The sequence below is a fragment of the Papaver somniferum genome, chromosome 4 (assembly GCF_003573695.1).
Source record: "Papaver somniferum cultivar HN1 chromosome 4, ASM357369v1, whole genome shotgun sequence".
Classification (NCBI taxonomy): Eukaryota; Viridiplantae; Streptophyta; class Magnoliopsida; order Ranunculales; family Papaveraceae; genus Papaver; species Papaver somniferum.
Genome location: NC_039361.1, coordinates 44,396,500 through 44,424,196, shown reverse-complemented (window position 1 = coordinate 44,424,196; position 27,697 = coordinate 44,396,500). Strand labels below are relative to the sequence as shown.

Below are 27,697 nucleotides of genomic sequence, written 5' to 3'. Positions count from 1 at the left end.
TGCTGTCTTATATACCCTGCCATATGTTAAAACAATTATCTTCAGTTTGTAGAAAACAGATGGAAAGAGTTAATTTGATAAGTATGTATCTCAGATAAATATTTGATAAGCATTGCTATGCTTAAGTGATTGGCTGCCAGACTTCTTTGATGCAGGTAAATATTTGTTTCTTTTCCTTTGCTTTTTTAGGTACCAAAATCTTATCTATTGTAAACTTCATTAGTACTATATGACCAGTTTCATGAGTTCTCTTGTGCACTCAAGGGTATCAATCTGACAGATTATTAACCTTGTTAGGTCTTCTGTGCACTGACCATGATGATATTAACCTAGGTCCACTGCATCTCTTAGAACAGAACCACAATTATATTGTACTGCTCTCTGAAACCAGGTCTTGACGGATGAATAAATCACTCTGAAACCAGGTTTTTGTGAATGCATATATGGAAGTCGTCGACTGAAGTTGATGCAACATGCAACCAGCAAAGAAGATCCAGCCTGTTTGAGTGTAGTTTGTTTTTGTTTGTAGTTGCAGATTCTTTTAGTTGTTTTTTCATGTGTGATGTGACTGAGGTGTTTGTGTGGTTTGCTTTTCTTACACTGAACAAAAAAGACTCTATTAAGAAACTTAAAAAAGCTTAAATTTTCAGCATTTGTTTCTGTGGGAACAAAATCGGATTTTAACGAATAAAAATCCGATATCCGATAGCTTAACCTTAACCTTATCGAATTGCATTTTTTGATATCCGCCGGATGTTATCGGATATCGGATATCCGATAACCCTTAACCTTATCGGTTTGTCAAATATCCGACGGATATTTATCCATTGACAGCCCTATTTTTGAGTGAATGAAATGGAACCTTTAGTCCCACATTGTGGAAAACTAAACAGGTGCTCCACCATATTACCACGTTCTCATGGATATGTTGTAAAACAATGTGAGTGGAGCGGGTGGGGCGAAAAATACATGTTTCGACCCATGCACATGCGTGTGTACCAAGCACCAAGTCCGTGTCTACTTGAAATTATTTTTTGCAAGTTTTAACTTGATAAATAATTTATTTAAGAGTTTTATTTATGGAAAAATTCATTTTTTGTGTTTAATTGTTTTACAAGAAACAAAACTCGTTTTATAAGAAAAACCTAAACCTAACTTGATTTGCAAGTTAATTTTCCTATAACTACAACTCGAAAATCTCTTTTCAAAACACACAAGCAGCGACCATCTCTAGGTCTTTTCTTCATCTTCTTGATTTTATTTTCGTGCGGTGTTTTACTTCCATCCCCGTTGCTGAGTTTAAGAGTGGGTAACTTGTATTGTGCTAATACAAGTTATATCGGACAGTCTTATCCTGGACACATCTTCGCACGTTGGGGTTTAGCATTACTTTAGAGTATACCCGCGAACTAATGTGTTAAGGACAGCTTGTTGAACCTGTGATTCTGCCCTCATCAATTTGTTCGTGGTATAGTTGTTTGATACGGTTCTTTATATTTATTGTTTGATACATCTGACGTTTCTTCTATTGTTGCAAGACTCCAACATGAAACACTGTTGAGCATCAATGATGATTACAGTCTATAGAAAAGGAAACATCACGAATAGTAGTAAAAGCTTTGTAAATCTAAGAAGCGCTCGTCGCATATGGAAAATGTAATGCAAGCAGTCGATTCAACTGCAAAGCCTATGGAAAGCGAAAGATGTTGTTATCTTGGCTGCTAGTATCGTAGCTCGTAGGAACTAGGAGAGCGTATCTCTAGCCTATGGATATGTTGTAAAACAATGTGGGTGGAGCGGGTGGGGCGAAAAATACATGTTTCGACCCATGCCCATGCGCGTGTACCAAGCACCAAGTCCGTGTCTACTTGAAATTATTTTTTGCAAGTTTTAACTTGATAAATAATTTATTTAAGAGTTTTATTTATGGAAAAATTCATTTTTTGTGTTTAATTGTTTTACAGGAAACAAAACTCTTTTTATAAGAAAAAACCTAACCTAACTTGATTTGCAAGTTAATTTTCCTATAAATACAACTCGAAAATCTCTTTTCAAAACACACAAGCAGCGACCATCTCTAGGTATTTTCTTCATCTTCTTGCTTTTATTTTCGTGCGGCGTTTTACTTCCATCCCCGTTGCTAAGTTTAAGAGTGGGTAACTTGTATTGTGCTAATACAAGTTATATCGGGCAGTATTATCCTGGACACATCTTCGCACGTTGGGGTTTAGCATTACTTTAGAGTATACCCGCGAACTAATGTGTTAAGAACAGCTTGTTGAACCTGTGATTCTGCCCTCATCAATTTTTTCGTGGTAGAGTTGTTTGATACGGTTCTTTATATTTATTGTTTGATACATCTGACGTTTCTTATATTGTTGCAAGACTCCAACATGAAATACCGTTGAGCATCAATGATGATTACAGTCTATATAGAAGGAAACATCACGAATAGTAGTAAAAGCTTTGTAAATCTAAGAAGCGCTCGTCGCATATGGAAAATGTAATGCAAGCAGTCGATTCAACTGCAAAGCCTATGGTAAGCGAAAGATGTTGTTCTCTTGGCTGCTAGTATCGTAGCTCGTAGGAACTAGGAGAGCGTATCTCTAGCCTATGGATATGTTGTAAAACAATGTGGGTGGAGCGGGTGGGGCGAAAAATACATGTTTCGACCCATGCCCATGCGCGTGTACCAAGCACCAAGTCCGTGTCTACTTGAAATTATTTTTTGCAAGTTTTAACTTGATAAATAATTTATTTAAGAGTTTCATTTATGGAAAAATTCATTTTTTGTGTTTAATTGTTTTACAAGAAACAAAACTCTTTTTATAAGAAAAAACCTAACCTAACTTGATTTGCAAGTTAATTTTCCTATAAATACAACTCGAAAATCTCTTTTCAAAACACACAAGCAGCGACCATCTCTAGGTCTTTTCTTCATCTTCTTGCTTTTATTTTCGTGCGGCGTTTTACTTCCATCCCCGTTGCTGAGTTTAAGAGTGGGTAACTTGTATTGTGCTAATACAAGTTATATCGGGCAGTATTATCCTGGACACATCTTCGCACGTTGGGGTTTAGCATTACTTTAGAGTATACCCGCGAACTAATGTGTTAAGAACAACTTGTTGAACCTGTGATTCTGCCCTCATCAATTTTTTCGTGGTAGAGTTGTTTGATACGGTTCTTTATATTTATTGTTTGATACATCTGACGTTTCTTCTATTGTTGCAAGACTCCAACATGAAATACTGTTGAGCATCAATGATGATTACAGTCTATAGAGAAGGAAACATCACGAATAGTAGTAAAAGCTTTGTAAATCTAAGAAGCGCTCGTCGCATATGGAAAATGTAATGCAAGCAGTCGATTCAACTGCAAAGCCTATGGAAAGCGAAAGATGTTGTTCTCTTGGCTGCTAGTATCGTAGATCGTAGGAACTAGGAGAGCGTATCTCTAGCCTATGAATATGTTGTAAAACAATGTGGGTGGAGCGGGTGGGGCGAAAAATACATGTTTCGACCCATTCCCTTGCGCGTGTACCAAGCACCAATTCCGTGTCTACTAGAAATTATTTTTTGCAAGTTTTAACTTGATAAATAATTTATTTAAGAGTTTTATTTATGGAAAAATTCATTTTTTGTGTTTAATTGTTTTACAAGAAACAAAACTCGTTTTATAAGAAAAAACCTAAACCTAACTTGATTTGCAAGTTAATTTTCCTATAAATACAACTCGAAAATCTCTTTTCAAAACACACAAGCAACGACCATCTATAGGTCTTTTCTTCATCTTCTTGCTTTTATTTTCGTGCGGTGTTTTACTTCCATCCCCGTTGCTGAGTTTAAGAGTGGGTAACTTGTATTGTGCTAATACAAGTTATATCGGGCAGTATTATCCTGGACACATCTTCACAAGTAGGGGTTTAGCATTACTTTAGAGTATACCCGCGAACTAATGTGTTAAGAACAACTTGTTGAACCTGTGATTCTGCCCTCATCAATTTGTTCGTGGTAGAGTTGTTTGATACGGTTCTTTATATTTATTGTTTGATACATCTGACGTTTCTTCTATTGTTGCAAGACTCCAACATGAAATACTGTTGAGCATCAATGATGATTACAGTCTATAGAGAAGGAAACATCACGAATAGTAGTAAAAGCTTTGTAAATCTAAGAAGCGCTCGTCGCATATGCAAAATGTAATGCAAGCAGTCGATTCAACTGCAAAGACTATGGAAAGCGAAAGATGTTGTTCTCTTGGATGCTAGTATCGTAGCTCGTAGGAACTAGGAGAACGTATCTCTAGCCTATGGATATGTTGTAAAACAATGTGGGTGTAGCGGGTGGGGAGAAAAATACATGTTTCGACCCATGCCCATGCGCGTGTACCAAGCACCAAGTCCGTGTCTACTTGAAATTATTTTTTGCAAGTTTTAAGAGTTTTATTTATGTAAAAATTCATTTTTTGTGTTTAATTGTTTTACAAGAAACAAAACTCGTTTTATAAGAAAAAACCTAAACCTAACTTGATTTGCAAGTTAATTTTCCTATAAATACAACTGGAAAACCTAAACCATCTCTAGGTCTTTTCTTCATCTTCTTGCTTTTATTTTCGTGCGGCGTTTTACTTCCATCCCCGTTGCTGAGTTTAAGAGTGGGTAACTTGTATTGTGCTAATACAAGTTATATCGGGCAGTCTTATCCTGGACACATCTTCGCACGTTGGGGTTTAGCATTACTTTAGAGTATACCCGCGAACTAATGTGTTAAGGACAGCTTGTTGAACTTGTGATTCTGCCCTCATCAATTTGTTCGTGGTAGAGTTGTTTGATACGGTTCTTTATATTTATTGTTTGATACATCTGACGTTTCTTCTATTGTTGCAAGACTCCAACATGAAATACTGTTGAGCATCAATGATGATTACAGTCTATAGAGAAGGAAACATCACGAATAGTAGTAAAAGCTTTGTAAATCTAAGAAGCGCTCGTCGCATATGGAAAATGTAATGCAAGCAGTCGATTCAACTGCAAAGCCTATGGAAAGCGAAAGATGTTGTTCTCTTGGCTGCTAGTTCGTAGAAACTAGGAGAGCGTATCTCTAGGCTTCTTATCCGCACTTACCAAATCAGATATGATTTGCATAAATCTCGGGTATTGGTAGTAGCAGCCAATAACTGATTATTGTATCAAGATCTTTTGTCACTTGATTGAATCCGACATGCACAACTATGTACACTGTCTTGGGCCTCTGCCTCCAGTTCAAGACCTTCTGTACTGTTCCCTTATTGAAGCCAAAATTATTCTTCAAGAAAACAAGCAAAATCCTGTAATTATCTTGCAACTGTATGAACCCTGATTTTGGGCATACCAAAATCTTTCAAGGCATACCACATGAAGACAAAAAAGGTTGTGAAATAGAAAAATCAGATTACCCCTTAACCCAATTTTTTTTAATGGCAAATCTGCGCTTTACGATTATTATTAGTAATATTGATTAGTGATTAAATATTTTGCTTAGTGATTAAGATAATTTACAGAATTATAAAAGGTTGTTTAGATGATTTTTTTGATCATGGTTCGGCGAAACATGTTGAGGTTCGGCTCACATCTATGAGCCGAATCTACCAATTGATGAACGGTTCGGCTCACATCTATGAGCCGAACAACATCCTGAATAGTCCAGAAAAATAATAATTACTGGTTCGGCTTATATTTCGAAAATCGTATGAGCCGAACATCAATTTGTTATTTTTTGGGTTAAAATATTGTTATTGGTTCGACACATATTGAGAATATCGTCATATCCGAACCTCATAAATCTGCTAGGTTCGGCACATATTATGATTATCGAATATGCCGAACCCCTATGCATCTCTATCCGTGACTAGGTTCTGCTTGAAATGTCATGAAATTTTAAGCCGAATTGTTCATATACACTTACAGGAAGCTTTTGTGATGAACAATTCGGCTAAAAATGCAACTCAATTTTGAGTCGAACCCAACACTGTAACCGTCATTTAATCGATGAAAAACAACAAATAGGAGATTGGGTTTGTAAAACTTACTTTCTTATCCTTATTTCCGGAGTTGGAGATGCAGTTGGTTCAGTTTCTGGTTCAATTGGTGGTTGATTTTTAGTTTCTACACCTTCATCTTCAATTGGTTCTTCTTCTTCAATTGATGGATTAGAAGACGATTTGATTTTCCTAGTCCCTAGTTTTCTTTGTACGAGTCATTATGTGGTTGAGTTTAATCGACGATCAAATTTTTACGAATCGACAATTAATCACGATGATGAATTTTTTTTCGCAGGAGGGGGAAGAGTTCGGCTAGAGGAGGAAGAAGAAGAAGAGATGTTAAGGGAAACTGATTTTGATTAGAAAACTGATTTTAAATTTTTATATTAAGGGTATATAGGTAATTGAACTACCCATAGGGTACCCCTTATAAGGTCACCCTATATGGGACTATTGTTTTGTATGCCTTGAAAGATTTTGGTAGGCCCAAAATCAGGGTTCAACTGTATACAAGGGACTATGGAATGAGTAGTACTTTTCATTGAACAGTCGGTATAGTTGCATTTCCAAACTGTAATGCTAAATGGAGCTTCCACTTCCCATCTTACATTTTTTGCATTGACATCCTCCCTTGGCCATACACCTTTTTGCCATTACAAATTTGGAATGACATAAATAGGATACAACTTCAGAAATCAGAAATAAAAAGATTTTACTTTACAAAAAGTTACTATTTTTGTCTTTTAAAATTTATTGTTAGATTTTATTTACCACCTAACTTTTGATTTTTTTTCTCTTCTAGAAATCGAAATGTAACTTAGGGCATTCAGATACAAATATGTTTCTGATTTTTCTGTTTCTAGAAGTCGTTCTGATTTTTCTTTTTGGTCAAATTGACTTTTGACTTTTCGACATATAGAAATTGAAAAGTGATTTCTGAATGTATTATCGCGTTTGGGTATAAATCTTTCTTCTGGCTTCTGCTTTTCCAGAAATAGAAGCCAGAAGTAAAACTATTTTGCTTCACAAAAAGTTGACTTTTTTTGCTTCTAGAAGTCGGTCTGTAAAATTATTGCCAAACTGACTTCTGACTTTTCGACTTCCATAAATCCAAAATTATTTTGCTTCACAAAAAGATAATTTTTTTACTTATAAAAATCATTTTCAAATTCTAAAACTAAACTGACTCTCTGTTTTCGTGCGCATCCAAACACGATTTATAAAGGGGATACCGGTCCTACTAAGTGCTGATACCATTTCATCGATCCAACGGCCAGGATCGGTGAGATCTTTTTGTCCTTTCTAAATCATGCATCCAAACGCGCCAGTTTCCAAAATAACAAGATGATTTACTAGTTACTGCCTAAAATTGAAAAAGTGGGTGCCATAATATACCATGGTGCTTCTCTGATGCTCCTTGGTTATATCGTTTGGGCCATGACATTGTGTAATCTGTGTAGACTGCTGTTTGTAGTATCATTCATGATTGTGATGAAGTCTTTAATTATTGGGAGCCTCTTCATTATCTTCTGGCTTTCAAACTTGGGTGTACAGGTATCTATTCTTCTCATATTGTTGCCCTAATTTTTGATTCATGTTTGTTTCATTTAGTGTCTAAATATGAAGTTTAGGGTTTTTGTTTCTGATATTATGATTTTTTTTTTTGTTTTGTTTCTCATCATCAAAAAAGGTTTAGTTTTTAACTAATTTGGAAAGACAAAAACTTGATTAGGATGCCAATCAAATGAACAACTCATTAACATGCGAAAAAGCTAAATTGCCTTGCAAAAACTACACCCTGCTGATTTGATAAATTTGATTTCACTTGAAACATTTCTCAATTGCAAGGGTTATCTAGTTATAAAGGGAAATGAGGTATCAAAGTGAGACATGTTTGCTTAAAACTGTATTGACTATTAATTTTATACATATTGCAGCTCCGAGTTTGGGGTTTGCTCGTATTGTTGCATCCTTTTCCATGAATTTGTTGCTTGACCTGCATCCCTGTTCATCGAGATTCTAATTTCTTATATAGTTTTATGCCACTCTATTTGGTTTTACTATATCTTGGTGATGTAGAAACGTTTTGCTTATGGAATTCATCCAGCATTTTCTCTGAACATGAGAGGTTAGAGTGTTTTATGTAGTAAGGCTATTTCCTGGTCTCATCTCAGCAGTAATTATGGGAAACAACTTGTAACTCGTACACAATGCTACGTTTAACAAGTGTTTTTTTTTTCTTTTTTTGTGTACGTGTGGATTTAGCTCTGTTAGCTATATTGCAACATTTATTTATTTTTGGCTGAAAAAACGATGCACTAATAAAAAGAAACAGCTGCAGATCATCCCTTTTTACGAAAACATCCAAGAAATAAGGGAAGCATGACCAAATTTTGTCTATCAAACCCTCGCTAGACGATCTGCAAAACAATTGCAGCTCCTACTTATATAAACACATTTCAGAATACTTAAGGACCTAAAATATTTTCTATTAGACTCTAATGTTACCCGACTTTTCCAACCGATTGAAAAAGAGACATCATTAATATATACTACTACAGGTTTGCAATCATTTGTTGCCTTTCTTCAGTTTTAGCCTAGGTGTAGCCATTTATTGCCAAGGACAATGTCATAACTGTATCTCGCCACCATATTTAGTCGCTGTGTTGGGCACCTTGTAAGGGTATCTCATCCCTGACACTCGCACCTACGCCGTTGTTACATAAGTTTTGTCTGATGAGGTTTCTTAGTTGTCCATATTTCTGAGTGAAATAAACTATGATGATCCTGTGAGAATATGTATCATTTTCTCTTTACTAATGATGTCAGATATTGAAAATGTACTTTATAATTCACATTGCATAAGTGTTCATGTTTTGCCAGGTTTCTTGCCAAGTCCATTCTCCATGTAAGGTGTTACTCTTTCATCAAAACTCTTTCTTCTGGATACACCTGCAACGGCAGTTTCAGTTGCAGCCTCTGGTGTTATCCTTGCCTGTTCTGAATCCTTGTTGTCGCCCCAGTCACATGCTATCGTTTACTAAAAATATTTAAGCAAGTCTTTTTTCCAGCTGCAGCCACTTCTGTTCTTGTTTTGGTAAGTTAATCTAAACATCAAAGGATTCGATTGTTTTCTCTAAAAGGTCATGATTCTAAAGATGCACATGGGCAACTACATCTATCTTGCTTGTTGACTTACAATCCAAATATGTGTACATCCATCAAAGGTTAACAAATGGGCCATAACTGTTATTTCCAGTCACTGATTTTTTCCTGTCGATGTGATGATATCTTTATCATTTGGTTCTTGAGGCGTCTAAAGTCATCAAGGCGCTTTCTGCAGTTACTGATTACTACTACTATGGAAAATGGGCATCGTCTGCTTTTGATCTGTTGGTATATAATGTCGTGGGAGGGCATAGAGCCATTTGTATGGGACCGGAGAGCCATCATTGTATCAGAGGAATGGTTTCAGCAATTTTAACTTCTGTTTCGTTCTTGCTCTGTTATTTGTTGCGATTTTCCGATCGTAAAGAAGAAATATGCCCCTGACCTGCTGGTTGTTGTCTCACCAACTATATTTGGTTGGCGTTTATGTCTTTGCAGCCCCACAAAGTAGAAAGGTTAGCGTACTGCTCCTATTTATTTCTTTCTGGACACATATCTATAAGTTCATGAAAGTGATTACATCTTTTCTTGTAGATTTCAGTTTGTGTTGCTCAAATATCATATGACCCTCGTTGTAACTACCACCCATAGGTATAATCTTGCTTTTCAGAGTTAGCCAAATCTAGTTTAACTTCAAGTACTTCCTACATTTTCTTATCGGGCATTCATTCCAGCAATGTGAACTGTGGATATATCATGACATTGATGTACATCTCCGTCTAGGTTCCTGTATCCAGTATAACCTCTTGGCCTCTTGTTTGTGTTACTGCTTCAGCTGTCATTGAGAGCTTTCCTGATCCTTTTCGAATTAAGTATGATCCTGACTACAGACTGTAATTATTATGGTGAGCTTTGCTTATATCTCTAATTTTCTTTTTTTGAGCAAGATGTATATTTTTGAGATAGAAAACACAGTTTTTTGAGCTGCACTATATTCGTGTTCCTGTTCTAAACAGATCACCAAAGTTCTAAGCTTATAGTTCTTGGAGTCATATTATGTGCCTCACATGGTCGGACGTGCTCGCTTATTAATGGGTATTCTGAACCTTTGTAGAGTTGCAAGACTCTGGAAATAGTGAGAACTCATCATTTCTGTTCGCATTTTATATCTTGTTTCTTGAGACACCAGATTTTAGCCCTTAAGCTATAATAATAGACATTTATATATGGAAGTTGTAATTTTCTTTCGTGTCTAAAATTGGTTTTATAGAATCCGTGCTTTGCGTTTGAAGCGAATGGCATCGACATCCATAGACCTTCTTCATTCCTGATTATGTTACTGATGTTCGTTGGGTAGATGATGGATCCCGAGGGCTCCATCCTTATCCACTGAATTATAGCATGTGAGGGACTGCTCCATCCCTACCTTATTTCAACAACAACAAGGCATCTGATAAACAATATGTAATATGCTCTCCCTGTCATCGTCCAGTCTTACTAATTCTCCTAGATATGTTGGCTCCCATTTTTCTTAATGCAAAACTTAGTTTCTATAACAAACTTTCCTGAGAGATCAGTCACCCTTCTGTCTCATTCTTTTATTATAATATCCGAGTATAGGTTTTGTGTCTCTATATTTTTTCAAGTAAAATCTAGGCACCCTTTCGAAACAAAAGGGAAATCTAGGTACAGTTTGACAGCAGGAACCCAAATATTTCTGTTTTCAGGTTTGTAGATTGCTGCTTATATATTCACTGCTCTGAAAATCCATTAGTCATATCCAGGCCTGGATTGAGTGCAGCAGACTCAACCAGATCTTTGTCTAAAGGTTCATTTTTCAGATATTGATGTTTGATTGATATTGCAGCTCTCCTATCTTGAAGCCTGTACCTTCCTCATAGAGTTGCAGCTTAAATGGCTTCATCCTTCTCGAGGAAGCGATTCAAATAAATGGTAGGTAATTTTCTATTTTATGTTTTTGTCTATATCTCGTCCTTACTCACACTAAGTTACTCTCTGGTTGTTTAAGTAAAATTTGTAGATATTTTAGGCTCTTGCAGCATTTAGTTTATCTCGGCAGGGAACTCTCATTGGCCAAGTACAGATCTTTCTTCATCCATATCTGTGGCTGCAGATGAATGTTTTTGGAATGTACAAATTGCTTGGTAGAATTCCTCTGTAAACATGTGATAAACTGAACAACACTCGTTCTACCTGAATATCGAACGAGCAGCTCTTTTCTGTTCCACCTTTCGTTGTCTTGTGCAAAGAGCTGGGGGAAAGGTAGTCTAACCTCTTTAACAATGGAAATGATTAGGGCAACTTAACAAGCTAGAGGTGTCAGCCATATTTGAAGTCTGGGATAACCTTCCTTTTAATAGTTTCGCTGAAATAGTCAACTCAAAACTTTTTGCCGACAAGTCTTCAGTCAATTGTATGCATTTTCCATGTTGCTCAACTGGGTCGAAGATCAGGTTTTAGGCTTGAACTTGATCACAGGTGGATGATTTGCATATATTTGACGATGTTCTTGTATTTGAGACTTTTGACTAGTGATTCAATTCCTCTCTATATTGTTTGCTTTTTCCTTCGCTAATTGCCTGCTGAGTCTGTCATTTTGGCCAAGTTGGTTTTCAGATGGGCATAGGGCTAGATAAGCACTGCGATTCAGAGTGAGACTCTTCATCATTACAAACAGCAGTACAACATGAAGCTACTTGTTGCCTACAGGCTACACTATTTTACTGACGCTATGCAAAATTGCAAAAATTTCCAACATCGCTTTAGGCTTATGAGAAGTAACATAATACCAAATGGGCTCAAGGTGGACAGGGTCTACCAATAGGCTTCTTAGGGTTTACTATAAAATAAGATGACCCTTTGGTTTTAGGGCAAACATATTCTGAACTAAATCCTTAACTCAAACTCCGCCGTATCCACACTTCTCTCTGATCTGATCTCCATCCTCTAACAAATCTTGTTCATCTAAAGAAACAGAAATATAGAAAAATGAGATGTGAGCTGGATCTTGGGTTTTTGTGGAAACCCTTGCATATAGCGTGGAGGAAGATTTCGATCATCATTGGTTTAACATAATGATTTCTCCTCTCAAAAATAAATCGTTTACTCTTGTCTGCAAGCAATTCGGGATGACTGAGACTGAGCATAATGCAAAGAAGGTGAAACAAAGTTTGGTGCTTGGCATGGCCTTGAATCAGCAGCGTGGACATGGCTTCAACAGGAAACGGGAGTGATTAATTATTGGTAGTTAGTTTTAGTTTGCTCTTCTGCAATCTAAACAAATAAAATGTCTAGATACCAGTATGAATTTGCTAATTGCTATAGTTAGTTCGGTCTCCTGTTGGGCAGTCCATTATACTTTGTGGTTTCCAGTATTGATTAAACCGATTCTCGTGGATTTTTTATTTCCATTTAGGCAAAGTCAATTGATGTATCAAAATGCTGTAGTTTCAACTGCATTTTTCTGTATGCATGAAGTCACATACATCGTTTCCTTAGTTTGACTTCATTTCGACATTGATGTACTTGTAAAGCTAAGAATCAATGTGAGTTGGCATTCCTTGCTTGGCTCATCTTTTATCACCAGAAAATTTCATGGTCTCAAAAACTCTTGAATATTAAAAACTCTTGAGTACTTGTTTAGACTCCCTTGATGTTTTTCCTGCTAAAGCTCTTTGTGATTGTTGTGTTGTTTACTGCTGACTTTGCTTGAAGAATGGGCTGTACGACAATTTTATGAAACTGTTAGATGATTGTTGTTTTGGTTATTTTGGTGGGCAATTTCTTGGCTGCCTAATTTGATACTTGGGAATGGCAAGATATGCATTGGGATGAAATAAGTCTGGTGTGACCCCTACCTTATTGGCTCATGAAAGAAGCTTGCCCTTCAGTATGCCAGCTCAAACAGACTGCAATTTTTTTCTTGGCTACCTGTATCTGAACTTCATCTCTATTTGCATTTAGAGTAGAAGAATCTAATGTGAAGAGCGTGTCTGGGTTCGTAGCATGGGTATAATCAAATTTTGGCGATATAAAAAATTCAGAGTAGCTCTCTGTCTACCGGCTAAGGCTTTTGGGAGCACATGCAGCCAAATGGTGTAGTATTCCATGATACAAAATATCTATGATACGATTAGAGACATCACTTCCACGTACTACCGGAAACAAGATGAGAAAAAATCCATATTAACATTTAACAGGTTAAGAAATCTCAAGAGTTCTTTAAAAGACAATCAATTAATTAGATTAAATCCATCTCCAACAGTGGGTGCTAAAAATTCTATGTGGAGTTTTTATTTAGATCCTTATTTATGGGGTTTTATATATGTGAGAAGAATAACAATGTCTTGCTCATGTACCATCTCCAATGGTGCAGGGTCATATTTTTAAGAATAGTTTTTTGGATAAAAATAAAAATGTTCTTTTTTTTCCTATTGGTTTAGAAAAATTTATCTGGTAATAATAATTAAAAAAGTTGTTAAATTGATGACATGAAGGTCATTCTCAAGTTCTAAACAAGACTTTCGATAAGACATTTTTATTTATTTTCACACTCCTCCTTTTTCGTAGGACCTACTATTAGATGGATTTATGGAAAATGGGGGTGTAACATCTTACGTGTCATGAAAAATAAATAATTTCACCCTCTATTGGAGATGCGCTTAGAGCTTCTCCAATGGTCATGTGGTCAGTTTTACATGTGGCATTGTGGGAAGACATCCTTTATCTTATTTGGCAACCAATTCTCCTAATTTTTAGGATGAAAAATAAGAGCAAGTCTTATGGTGGAATCCAAACTATTCCAAGTGTGGAAAAACCATGGAATGTCAAGTCTAGTGGCTTCCAAGTTGGGGTCTTCCACAGAAAATCCAAGCAAGGTTCCACGGTTTCGTGGAAGGGTTCGTGGAATCCATCTGAACGCCAATAAGAATAGCGTTAAACGCAATTAAGAATGGAACTAAAAAAACGCAATTAAGAATTGCGTTTTTTTTATCCGTAGATTTAAAATGAGTTGTTCAAATCTAACGGCTGAGAAAAAAGCTCCATTCTTAATTGCGTTTTTTTAGCTCCATTCTTAATTGCGTTTTTTTTATCCGTAGATTTAAAATGAGTTGTTGAAATCTAACGGCTGAAAAAAAGCTCAATTCTTAATTGCGTGTTTTTAGCTATATTCTTAATTGCGTTTTTTAGCTCCATTAAGAATAACGTTTCTTTTTTATCCGTAGATTTAAAATGAGTTGTTGAAATCTAACGGCTGAAAAAAAGCTCAATTCTTAATTGCGTTTTTTTAGCTCCATTAAGAATAACGTTTCTATTATTCCACCATTACACTTGCGCTTCCATCCACAGTTCCAAATGCTGAGATGGCGTGGAAGATGGAAGATGGATGGATTCCACCATAAAACTTGCTCTAAATCTTCTCCAATCCATTGTATGGTTGACGGACACGAAAAAAAAAGTTTTGAGCTTACAAATTACAATATTCAAGCGCATCTATATTGTACCCTAGAGCTATTGTGCCAACTTGTTTTCTTTTCTTCGAATGGTGTTAAAAAGGTCAGCAACAGAGAAGAACTATCCGAGACCATACGGTTCAGCTCAATGGATATCAAATAAAGTCTATTTTCGCGTCTGTCAACTATACAATACTATTATTGGAAAACTAAACTGACGGTTCAGCTTAATTTTTTTATTTTTTGATCGATGATGGGTTAACTTAATTTACAAACTATATACATCTCATTGAAACAGCATGGGATCGACTGAAATCAACTGTTTGGCTAGGTAGTGATTGATCATGGACCATGACAGAGTACATAAAAGTGAATGAATATGTTATGCTATTGATATAGTTTGAGATTATAGATGCTAATGGAGTGAGATTAAGTATATAACAATAAATGGATCTATTCTGTTGTTGATATGAACCCATTTCTAAGAATATGGGGAAATTAGGGGGAGATCCAAAAAAAATAATATTATCATTGTCAGGCCCATAATTAATTTTGGGTACCGTGACACCCATAATTATTTCTTTGACACTCATAATTATATGAAATTATTAAGAATCAATACATAACTCGTTATGCATACTATTTTTTCAGACATAACTCAGTTATGCAGCGTAATTTTTCAGGGGTATAATTGGAAGCGCAACTTGGACATAACATATCTAAAAATCCGCGCCTTGGAATTTTAAAAATTTTATATCGTTGGAAATCTTTTTAGGAGAGCTACACAACGAGTACAAACAACAATATTAAATTTTTTTTTTCACGAAAAAAATCGGAGTTGATCATCATTTTAGGCAAAATTTTCGAAAACTTGATACATAACCATTATGTAGCCACCAAAAAAGATGCATAACACATTATGCAGACGCATAACGAATTATGCAACCATTTTCTCGACTGCCTAACAAAGTTATGCATTTATAACAAGTTATGTTGCCATTGTTTTGGTTGATTTTAGTGCGTACATAAAAAATTGATGCATAATGCATTACGCAGACATATTTTTCAATGCATAACATGTTATGCATCAATTTTCTCGATGTATATAATGCATTATGCAGCCATATTTTCGAATGCATAACAGATTATGCATCGATTTTCACAACTGCATAACATGTTATGCAGATATTATTATTGGTGCATGACAAGTTATGCGGTCTTTGTTTTTGTTGGTTCCGATAGTGACAAAAAAGTTATTGCATAACATGCTATGCAACCGTTTTCTGGACTGCATAACAAGTTATGCAAAAAGAAAACAAAAGAAAAAAACTGCAGATAGTGTTATGCAACCAATTTCGAGAACGCATAACAAGTTATGCAACAAATTTGTAGATGCATAACCTGTCATGCATCACTATTCACACCTCCATTTTCTTTTAAATTCACGTCACACGCACGCCAAACCCATCATCCGTTGCCACCACATTACCGAAACCAGTACATCGTCACCTACGCTTGACCAGAAACGTGCATCAATTATCAATTATCTACATCAGTTAGACTACGTATTGGACACTCTTGCCACTGTCCTCCTTTTGAACACGGTATACAAGTCAAGATCACCATCAACGCCAAACAAGACCCTCAAACCTATCTTCTCGGCATATTACCTTCTCCTTTGTTGTTGTACCACCAGCTCGAATCCATTCACAAACACGAACTGCATACAGCCGTTATATAGCCAACTGCCACCACCCACCGACTGCGCTTCTATCTCTGGCAGCACAACTCGAGCTGATCATCTCCGTTTACACGACACTTTCTTTACAACCACCAACTCCAGCTGTTCAACAATCTTACTTCGCAGTCACCTCGTCTTCGAAACTCTTCATAATCTCTCTTACACCAGCAGACACATTACAGACCCACCAAAAGTCAGTTGTTGCTGTGTTGTTTCTCAGTTGAGAAATTTCACCAAAACCCATTTCATACACAAACACACAACGAGTCCGGTTCATGTTCTTACTGGATTGAGAACAATCTATTTTGCCAATAAGCTAAACAACCAACTAATTAAAGATCTCCGAGATATGCCTTCCTATAAACAAGAATGACAAAAATACGAAGATTGTTACCATTATAGTTTAGTTTGGAGTTGAAAGAGTGAAGAAGCAACATCTTAAATTCACCAGCTCCTCCCAAAAGAGCATCATCAGTTCATACCATCAGCTTCCATTCTTGAATTCAACTCCACGGAAACAACGTAGTACCCTTGTCTTCCATCACCGAGTAGCAGTGGCAGTAATCAACCAATTCTCAATTTCAAAATAGCTTCATCCCTCTCTGTAATCAACAGCCATACCACTGTTGTATCAGCTCCATTCAACTGTCTTCAATCAAGCATTTATCGTTCCCTAGCCGAGACCTTCCAAGTAACTGCCATCACCAGCTCAGAGCACTAAGATCCTAATCCTCTGGAAATCAAAAAGCACCTAGAGCTGCAAATAAAACAAGTGACAAATTAACAATCCTATGAACCACAATATTTGAAGCCTAGAATGAAAAGTTTACTTGTAAAAAACAACTGACAGATTAACAATCCTATGAACCAAGACTATGTGATCAATTCCTTCGCTGCTGCTTGTTCATACTTTCTCCAATCATGATTGAGATCTAAAGCCTAAAATATCTAATAATATTAAAAAGAGGCAGCGACTGAACAAAAAGGGGAAACATGGACTACATACCATTCATCTCTTCAAATTAGATATCTAATAATATTAGATTCAGGAACACCTCTACATCTCAGCGTCCTCGTGTTTAATCTCAAAATCAATGGCAATACATCAATTTTCTACCAAATCCAAAATGAATTGATACCCAATTTCTAGTTTCATCTCGTCTTCAGTTCCATGTCCAGCAAATACATATCCTTCCTGTCCTTGAATTCACTCTAACAAATTTTACAGCAACCACCGCAATCCATTAATTGAATCGACATCGGGAAAAAAACACAATCTAGTTTTTACAAGAACTCCATCGTTATAGATTTGTTGTTGCTCTTGCTGTGAACCCTCTTGTAATTTGTTGATCCCCTCTTTAACTCTCTGAATATCTCGCCTCTCTTTCTCTGGCCGAAGGAAAATGTGATTTAAAGGAAAAAAGATGCGATAGAACCCAATTTATTAAATTATGGGTGTACGAGAAATTTTCACCCAGAAAATGGGTGCGCGCGTGAAGTTTCACGCCCGTGGGTTTGAGGGTGGGGAAAAACATCTAAGAAACTAAAATTGTGTCACTGGAAGTATATTTGGTTCCAGTAGTATCGAGATGATGCTTTGGATAAAGAAAATTAAAATAGGAAAATAAAATATGTTCGTTCATGAAACGATGAAGATTGGAGAAAAATAGTTAATCCTATTTGTATTTTTAGGTTAAAAATCAATTTAATAAATTTAAAAAAACAGACTAGGATGGGTACAAATCCTCTTGGTGAACCTCTAAAACAAGAGGTCGACGATGAGGATGTCTACCTAAAAGTATGCCATGTCATCTATATATTAGCTAAAGAGGTTATGGTTGGAGAATCTTCTTAGGAAAAATGGTAGTGGATCCTACGTGTATGAAGACTTTTTTATTCACACACATTCCATTGGAGAAACTCTTAGACCTTGGGAATGACCTCCATGTCATCTTTTTGACTATTTTTTTAATTATTGTATTTAAGTGAACTTTTTTAAACCAATAGGAAAAAAAGAATCACTTTTATCTTTATCCAAAAAAACAAATCCTAAAACTAACACCCCACACTACTAAAGATGGTTCATATAAAAAAACATCATGCTTTCCGCTACATATATATAACCCCATCATTAAGGATCTAAATAAAAATTCCACGCAGGATTTGTAGCACCCATTATTGGAGATGCTCTAAAAAGTCGTATAAGTTCAACAACAATATGATGACCTTGACGCAAAACTTGTGGGTATACTTGAAACCCTGCAATTTAGAACACGAAGCAATAGAGGTTTGATTATAAGATCTGTTCCATCAAATGGCTTAACCTCGACAGGGGTCACTGTTCCAGGATAACACATTTGATCAAATGGCTGACTTAACCTTCATCGCCAACATCACTTAGGCCAAGCAAATGAGCTAGAGTTGGGCAGGGTTTGCCAAATGCCAAATCTCTAGGGAAAGGCTTATTAGGGTTTACTATATAATAAGATGATGATGAGCAGCATTTGTTTTAGGGAAAACATTACAACTTTGTGGACTAAATTCTCAACTCAATTCCGCCGTATCCACACCTCTCTCTCATCTAATCTCCATCATCCAACAAATCTTCTGTAAGGAAATAAGTGGATTTCCTGTTAAGTGGGTTTCCTAATCTAGGTGGTATAAAGTTTAGGAAATGGTTTAGTTTCCTAACGGGAGACTAATACTTGGTGGCCAAGTTTGTATTCTCTATATATATGATTAGAATTGTAGGTTTGTAGATATCCAACCTAGAAGAGTGGTAGAACCTTGTGCTTAGGTTTTTGGTCTCTTTGTTGGGAGGATCGTGTTCTACCGTGAAGGTCAATATCGGTGCGAGAGAAAAACATGTAGAGAGAGGATTTTGGTGTTCTAGGGTTCAGGGTTTGGGGCTTTGCCCTAAACCTAGTTTCTAGTGTTTCCATGTTTCTCCTCTATTACTAGCGACTATGGACACAGTGTAGAAGAGAAGATATGAGTCTGGTTTGGAGAATGGTTTAGAGAGTTGGTTTCTATGGTTTCTTCAATGGTGTTCTCGGGTATGTCTTGTTAACTCCTTGGTCTTGTCTTAGGTTGCATAAAAACCATGTAATGGTCTTTGATTTAATGGAAGTTTTCTGGTGGTGTTGGCCGTGGATGTAACCTGTAAAGGTGAACCACGTATATCTTGTGTTGTGATTGTGTGCTTCTTTATCTTCTGTCTCTTTCTAATTATTTCTCCCATGTTTGGTTCAAATCACCAATTGCCCTTTGTGATCATGTTTTCCGCTGCGCTCGGGGTGCCAATTTTCCCAACAATTGGTATCAGAGCAAGGACGGGCTGGCGTGATTGAACCTGAAATTGAACGATGGTTTATTGTTCGGGTGGAGAAATATATTTTGAAGATAATTTGTCAACCGGTGTTTACACAAAGATGGATTTGTGATGTGTGATTTACAAAACGGAGGTTCAACTTGGTAGAAGTTTATGTTCTTCTTTTTGTTTTATGATGTAGTATGGGATGCAGAATAAGGCTAGATGAGGTGGACTAAATATATACTTCTTGAAGAATGTTAGTAATCATACACTATAAAGAATGGGTTACAAAATTTGAAGAAAGGATGGGGCTGTAAAGTCTCATGTAGAAGCAAGTCCAGCAACGCTTCGAAGTTATGCACGAGATGCTATGATTTATGTTCTTAAGTCTATGTAAAGTATTCTTGATGGATTGCACGTTATATCAAGAATGCGCCCTATCTCGAAAGCATGTACCACGGTAATATGGGCATTTACACGGTATATATTCTAAGCGAGTATGTTGGGTGAGATGGTGGTAAGAGTATGTCAGATTAGTGATGGCTTTGGGAATCGCTTAAAGGATTTAGCCTGTTAATCACAGTGGGGATATCCGATGGTTTATTTCAGATACACGGTAATAATGACATGTGCTGGAGTATGATATTGAAGATAATTATTCCTTTCTGGATTAGAGTTCAATATGTAATTAGCTTACTGGTTAAGTGGAGCTAATGATGATTCTTCTGGATGGTTCTCTTGTTGATCAATGGTGGAGTCTGTGCAAGGATTCATTGATGGTGATTGAAGATTTTCATGGTGTTTGTGAAACATGATCAATGTCACAAGTGTTCTTCTTAATAAGAAGGTTTGAAGACTATTATCAACATCATTGTGTTTTGGTCTAAGAGATGGTTCTATGAAGATGGAAGTTCGGGTGTGAGCTTCAAAAGTAATTCTACGGGCATATAGAGATGGTCAGTAAATCTGGTGGAAGATGGAGGTGATTTCCTATGATCGTCTCATGCTTTAAAGTATGATCCGAGGTGGATATTGTAACGAAATAAGTGGATTTCCTGTTTTTGGCCTTGTCCACATTGAGTGGGTTTCCTAATCTAGGTGGTATAGATTTTAAGAAAGGGTTTAGTTTCTTAACAGGAGACTAATACTTGGTGGCCAAGTTTGTGTCCTATATATATATGATTAGAATTGTAGGTTTGTAGATATCCAACCTATAAGAGTGGTAGAACCTTGTGCTTAGGTTTTTGGTCTCTTTGTTGGGAGGATCGTGTGCTACCGTGAAGGTCAATATCGGTTCGAGAGAAAAACTTGTAGAGAGAGGATTTTGGTGTTCTAGGGTTTAGGGTTTGGGGCTTTTCCCTAAACCTATTTTCTAGTGTTTCCATGTTTCTCCTCTGTTACTAGAGACTATGGACACGGTGTAGAAGAGAAGATATGAGGCTGGTTTGGAGAATGGTTTAGAGAGTTGGTTTCTATGGTTTCTTGAATGGTGTTCTCGGGTATGTCTTGTTAACTCTTTGGTTTTGTCTTGGGTTGCGTAAAGAGCAGGTAATGGTCTTTGATTTAATGGAAGTTTTCTGGTGGTGTTGGCCGTGGATGTAGCCTGTAAAAGGTGAACCACATATATCTTGTGTAATGGTTGTGTCCTTCTTTATCTTCTGTCTCTTTATAATTATTTCTCCCATGTTTGGTTCAAATCACCAATTTCCCTTTGTGATCCCGATTTCCGCTGCGCTCGGGGTGCCAAATTTTCCAACAATTGGTATCAGAGCAAGGACGGGCTGGCGTGATTGAACCTGAAATTGAACGATGGTTTATTGTTCGGGTGGAGAAATATAATTTGAAGATAATTTGTCAACCGGTGTTTACACAAAGATGGATTTGTGATGTGTGATTTACAAATCGTAGGTTCAACTTGGTAGAAGTTTATGTTCTTCTTTTTGTTTTATGATGTAGTATGGGATGCAAAATAAGGCTAGATGAGGTGGAATACATATATACTTCTTGAAGAGTGTTAGTAATCATACACTATAAAGAATGGGTTACAAAGTTTGAAGAAAGGATGGGGCTGTAAAGTCTCATGTAGAAGCAAGTCCAGCAACGCTTCGAAGTTATGCACGAGATGTTATGATTTATGTTCTTAAGTCTATGTAAATTATTCTTGATGGCTTGCACGTTATATCAAGAATGCGCCCTATCTCGAAAGCATGTACCACAGTAATATGAGCATTCACACGGTATATATTCTAAGCGAGTATGTTGGGTGTGATGGTGGTAAGAGTATGTCAGATTAGTGATGGCTTTGGGAATCGCTTAAAGGATTTATCCTGTTAATCACAGTGGGGATATCCGATGGTTTATTTCAAATACACGGTAATCATGACATATGCTGGAGTATGATATTGAAGATAATTCTTCCTTTTGGATTATAGTTCAATATGTAATTAGCTTACTGGTTAAGTGGAGCTAATGATGATTCTTCTGGATGGTTCTCTTGTTGATCAATGGTGGAGTCTGTGCAAGGATTCATTGATGGTGATTGAAGATTTTCATGGTGTTTGTGAAACATGATCAATTTCACAAGTGTTCTTCTTAAGAAGATGGTTTGAAGACTATTATCAACATCATTGTGTTTTGGTCTAAGAGATGGTTCTATGAAAATGGAAGTTCGGGTGTGAGCTTCAAAAGTGATTCTACGGGTATATAGAGATGGTCAGTAACTCTGTTGGAAGATGGAGGTGATTTCCTATGATCGTCTCATGCTTGAAAGTATGATCCGAGGTGGAGATTGTAAGGAAATAAGTGGATTTCCTGTTTTGGGCCTTGTCCACATTGAGTAGGTTTCCTAATCTAGGTGATATAGAGTTTAGGAAAGGGTTTAGTTTCCTAACAGGAGACTAATACTTGGTGGCCAAGTTTGTGTTCTCTATATATATGATTAGAATTATAGGTTTGTAGATATCCAACCTAGAAGAGTGGTAGAACCTTGTGCTTAGGTTTTTGGTCTCTTTGTTGGGAGGATTGTGTGCTACCGTGAAGGTCAATATCGGTGCGAGAGAAAAACTTGTAGAGAGAGTATTTTGGTGTTCTAGGGTTTAGGGTTTGGGGATTTGCCCTAAACATAGTTTCTAGTGTTTCCATGTTTCTCCTCTATTACTAGCGACTATGGACACGGTGTAGAGGAGAAGATATGAGGCTGGTTTGAAGAATGGTTTAGAGAGTTGGGTTCTATGGTTTCTTCAATGGTGTTCTCGGGTATGTCTTGTTAACTCTTTGGTCTTGTCTTGGGTTACGTAAAGAGCATGTAATGGTCTTTGATTTAATGGAAGTTTTCTGGTGGTGTTGGCCGTGGATGTAGCCTGTAAAGGTGAACCACGTATATCTTGTGTTGTGGATGTGTGCTTCTTTATCTTCTGTCTCTTTCTAATTATTTCTCCAATGTTTGGTTCAAATCACCAATTGCCCTTTGTGATCCTGATTTCCGCTGCGCTCGGGGTGCCAATTTTCTCAACAATTGGTATCAGAGCAAGGGCGGGCAGGCGTGGTTGAACCTGAAATTGAACGATGGTTTATTGCTCGGGTGGAGAAATATTTTGAAGATAATTTTTCAACCGGTGTTTACATAAATATGGATTTGTGATGTGTGATTTACAAATCGGAGGTTGAACTTGGTAGAAGTTTATGTTTTTCGTTTTGATTTATGATGTAGTATGGGATGCAGAATAAGGCTAGATGAGGTGGAATACATATATACGTCTTGAAGAGTGTTAGTAATCATACACTATAAAGAATGGGTTACAAAGTTTGAAGAAAGGATGGGTTTGTAAAGTCTCGTGTAGAAGCAAGTCCAGCAGCGTTTCGAAGTTATGCACGAGATGTTATGATTTATGTTATTAAGTCTATGTAAAGTATTCTTGATGGCTTGCACGTTATATCAAGAATGCGCCCTATCTCGAAAGCATGTACCACAGTAATATATTCACACGGTATATATTCTAAGCGAGTATGTTGGGTGTGATGGCGGTAAGAGTATGTCAGATTAGTGATGGCTTTGGGAATCTCTTGAAGGATTAAGCCTGTTAATCACAGTGGGGATATCCGATGGTTTATTTCAGATACTCGGTAATCATGACATGTGCTGGAGTATGATATTGAAGATAATTCTTCCTTTTGGATTATAGTTCAATATGTAATTAGCTTACTGGTTAAGTGGAGCTAATGATGATTCTTCTGGATGGTTCTCTTGTTGATCAATGGTGGAGTCTGTGCAAGGATTCATTGATGGTGATTGAAGATTTTCATGGTGTTTGTGAAACATGATCAATTTCACGAGTGTTCTTCTTAATAAGATGGTTTGAAGACTATTATAAACATCATTGTGTTTTGGTCTAAGAGATGGTTCTATGAAGATGGAAGTTCGGGTGTGAGCCTCAAAAGTAATTCTACGGGTATATAGAGATGGTCAGTAAATCTGGTGGAAGATGGAGGTTATTTCCTATGATCGTCTCATGCTTGAAAGTATGATCCGAGGTGGATATTGTAAGGAAATAAGTGGATTTCCTTTTTTGGGCCTTGTCCACATTGAGTGGGTTTCCTAATCTATGTGGTATAGAGTTTAGGAAAGGGTTTAGTTTCCTAACAGGAGACTAATACTTGGTGGCCAATTTTGTGTTCTCTATATATATGATTAGAATTGTAGGTTTGTAGATATCCAACCTAGAAGAGTGGTAGAACCTTGTGCTTAGGTTTTTGGTCTTTTTGGTGGGAGGATCGTGTGCTACCGTGAAGGTCAATATCGGTGCGAGAGAAAAACTTGTAGAGAGAGGATTTTGGTGTTCTAGGGTTTAGAGTTTGGGGCTTTGCCCTAAACCTAGTTTCTAGTGTTTCCATGTTTCTCCTCTGTTACTAGCGACTATGGACACGGTGTAGAAGAGAAGATATGAGGCTGGTTTGGAGAATGGTTTAGAGAGTTGGTTTCTATGGTTTCTTCAATGGTGTTCTCGTGTATGTCTTGTTAACTCTTTGGTCTTGTCTTGGGTTGCGTAAAGAGCATGTAATGGTCTTTGATTTATTGGAAGTTTTCTGGTGGTGTTGGCCGTGGATGTAGCCTGTAAAGGTGAACCACGTATATCTTGTGTTGTGGTTGTGTGCTTCTTTATCTTCTGTCTCTTTCTAATTATTTCTCCCATGTTTGGTTAAAATCACCAATTTCCCTTTGTGATCCTGATTTCCGCTGCGCTGGGGGTACCAATTTTCCCAACAATTGGTATCAGAGCAAGGACGGGCTGGCGTGGTTGAACCTGAAATTGAACGATGGTTTACTGTTCGGGTGGAGAAATATTTTGAAGATAATTTGTCAACCGGTGTTTACACAAAGATGGATTTGTGATGTGTGATTTACAAATCGGAGGTTCAACTTGGTAGAAGTTTATGTTCTTCGTTTTGATTTATGATGTAGTATAGGATGCAGAATAAGGCTAGATGAGGTGGAATACATATATACTTCTTGAAGAGTGTTAGTAATCATACACTATAAAGAATGGGTTACAAAGTTTGAAGAAAGGATGGGGCTGTAAAGTCTCATGTAGAAGCAAGTCCAGCAACGCTTCGAAGTTATGCACGAGATGTTATGATTTATGTTCTTAAGTCTATGTAAAGTATTCTTGATGGCTTGCACGTTATATCAAGAATGCGCCCTATCTCGAAAGCATGTACCACGGTAATATATTCACAGGGTATATATTCTAAGCGAGTATGTTGGGTATGATGGTGGTAAGAGTATGTCAGATTAGTGATGGCTTTGGGAATATCTTGAAGGATTAAGCCTGTTAATCACAGTGGGGATATCTGATGGTTTATTTCAGATACACGGTAATCATGACATGTGCTAGAGTATGATATTTAAGATAATTCTTCCTTTCTGGATTAGAGTTCAATATGTAATTATCTTACTGGTTAAGTGGAGCTAATGATGATTCTTCTGGATGGTTCTCTTGTTGATCAATCGTGGAGTCTGTGCAAGGATTCATTAATGGTGATTGAATATTTTCATGGTGTTTGTGAAACATGATCAATTTCACAAGTGTTCTTCTTAAGAAGATGGTTTGAAGACTATTATCAACATCATTGTGTTTTGGTCTAAGAGATGGTTCTATGAAAATGGAAGTTCGGGTGTGAGCTTCAAAAGTAATTCTACGGGTATATAGAGATGGTCAGTAAATCTGGTGGAAGATGGAGGTGATTTCCTATGATCGTCTCATGCTTGAAAGTATGATCCGAGGTGGAGATTGTAAGGAAATAAGTGGATTTCCTTTTTTGGGCCTTGTCCATATTGAGTGGGTTTCCTAATCTAGGTGGTATAGAGTTTAGGAAAGGGTTTAGTTTCCTAACAGGAGACTAATACTTGGTGGCCAAGTTTGTGTTCTCTATATATATGATTAGAATTGTAGGTTTGTAGATATCCAACCTAGAAGAGTGGTAGAACCTTGTGCTTAGGTTTTTGGTCTCTTTGTTGGGAGGATCGTGTGCTACCGTGAAGGTCAATATCGGTGCGAGAGAAAAACTTGTAGAGAGAGGATTTTGGTGTTCTAGGGTTTAGGGTTTGGGGCTTTTCCCTAAACCTAGTTTCTAGTGTTTCCATGTTTCTCCTCTGTTACTAGCGACTATGGACACGGTGTAGAAGAGAAGATATGAGGTTGGTTTGGAGAATGGTTTAGAGAGTTGGTTTCTATGGTTTCTTCAATGATGTTCTCGGGTATGTCTTGTTAACTCTTTGGTCTTGTCTTATGTTGCGTAAAGAGCATGTAATGGTCTTTGATTTAATGGAAGTTTTCTGGTGGTGTTGGCCGTTGATGTAGCCTGTAAAGGTGAACCACGTATATCTTGTGTTGTGGTTGTGTGCTTCTTTATCTCCTGTCTCTTTCTAATTATTTCTCTCATATTTGGTTCAAATCACCAATTACCCTTTGTGATCCTATGATTCCGCTGCACTAAGGTGCCTATTTTCCCAACATCTTCTTCGTCTAAAGAAACAGAAACAGAAGAATAAGGCATAAATAAGATCTTGGGTTTGTGTGGGAACCCTTACATATAGCGTGGATGGAGACACGATCATCATTGATTTAGCATAATGATTTCTCCACTCAAAACTAAATCAGCTTGCTCCTTATTTTGTTCGCTACATTTGTATGCGAATATGGATTACCGACTGAGTGATCCTCAGGTTGAAGAGGGGAAGCATGTGAAAAGGTTGTCTAAAGTTCCACACTAGAGGCAAAGCAAAGCATGTGAAAAGGGCGGAACAGAAGTCAGATTGCCTTGGAAGAGATGGAAGCAAAGGAATATTAGGTACTGTAATCATCTGCTGTTTGTAATTTTCCCACACGGAAATAAACTCGTGTGGGAACAAAGTCAGGAATGTTGAGATAAGCTAAAGAAGAGAGTTGGAAATGAGTATCTGATAGTGTTGCAATGGGTTCCAAACAAATGTAGTCAGGAAGTTTCAATAGGTTTAGAATGCTTGTTTTTCCTGCTAACTGTTATTGTTCTTTAGTTGACTTACAGTGACTTACTTGTAAAGCATATTTATCAAATTCAAATTCCATTTTATTAAACTGTTTGATGATTGTTGTTTTGATTGTCTTGGTGGGCATTACCCAAACCAATCTCTTGGTTGCCCAAAAATCTACATGATCAAATCTGGCCTTGTAAATGGCAAAATATGAACAAGGATGAAATAAGTCTGGTCTGACTCCCCACCTTATCGGCTCATGAAAGAAGCAAGGCAGCTTACCCTTTAGTACTGGCTACCTGCACTTGAACTTCATCTCTATTTGCATTTAGAGTAGGAAAATACAATGCAAGGATCAAAGATCGTGAAAGTTTTAGTTTAGCATTTTGTGTAATCAAATTTCGGAGGTTTATAAAAATTCACAGTAGCTCTGTTTCCCCCGTCAAACCACAACACACCGACCTGGCAAATGAGTCTTTAGACGCAAAATCAGATACAAAATACTATTATCACTGTTCTCGTACTATAAAAAA

General features: G+C 37.0%; 1 long non-coding RNA gene across 9 annotated transcripts; it reads left to right on the top strand.

Moving 5' to 3' along the window:
- The first annotated feature begins 7,455 nt into the window (after nucleotides 1–7,455).
- On the top strand, nucleotides 7,456–12,733 carry LOC113275318. Of its 9 annotated transcripts, XR_003323553.1 has the most exons (6): nucleotides 7,456–7,572; nucleotides 8,902–9,115; nucleotides 9,362–10,031; nucleotides 10,143–10,590; nucleotides 10,994–11,079; nucleotides 11,261–12,733. It is a non-coding gene; the product is annotated as an uncharacterized LOC113275318 (long non-coding RNA). The 9 variants fall into 9 exon arrangements; XR_003323550.1 differs by having other exon boundaries at nucleotides 9,362–9,641; nucleotides 9,728–10,031; nucleotides 10,143–12,733; XR_003323549.1 differs by having other exon boundaries at nucleotides 9,362–9,641; nucleotides 9,721–10,031; nucleotides 10,143–12,733.
- The last annotated feature ends 14,964 nt before the right edge of the window (nucleotides 12,734–27,697 follow it).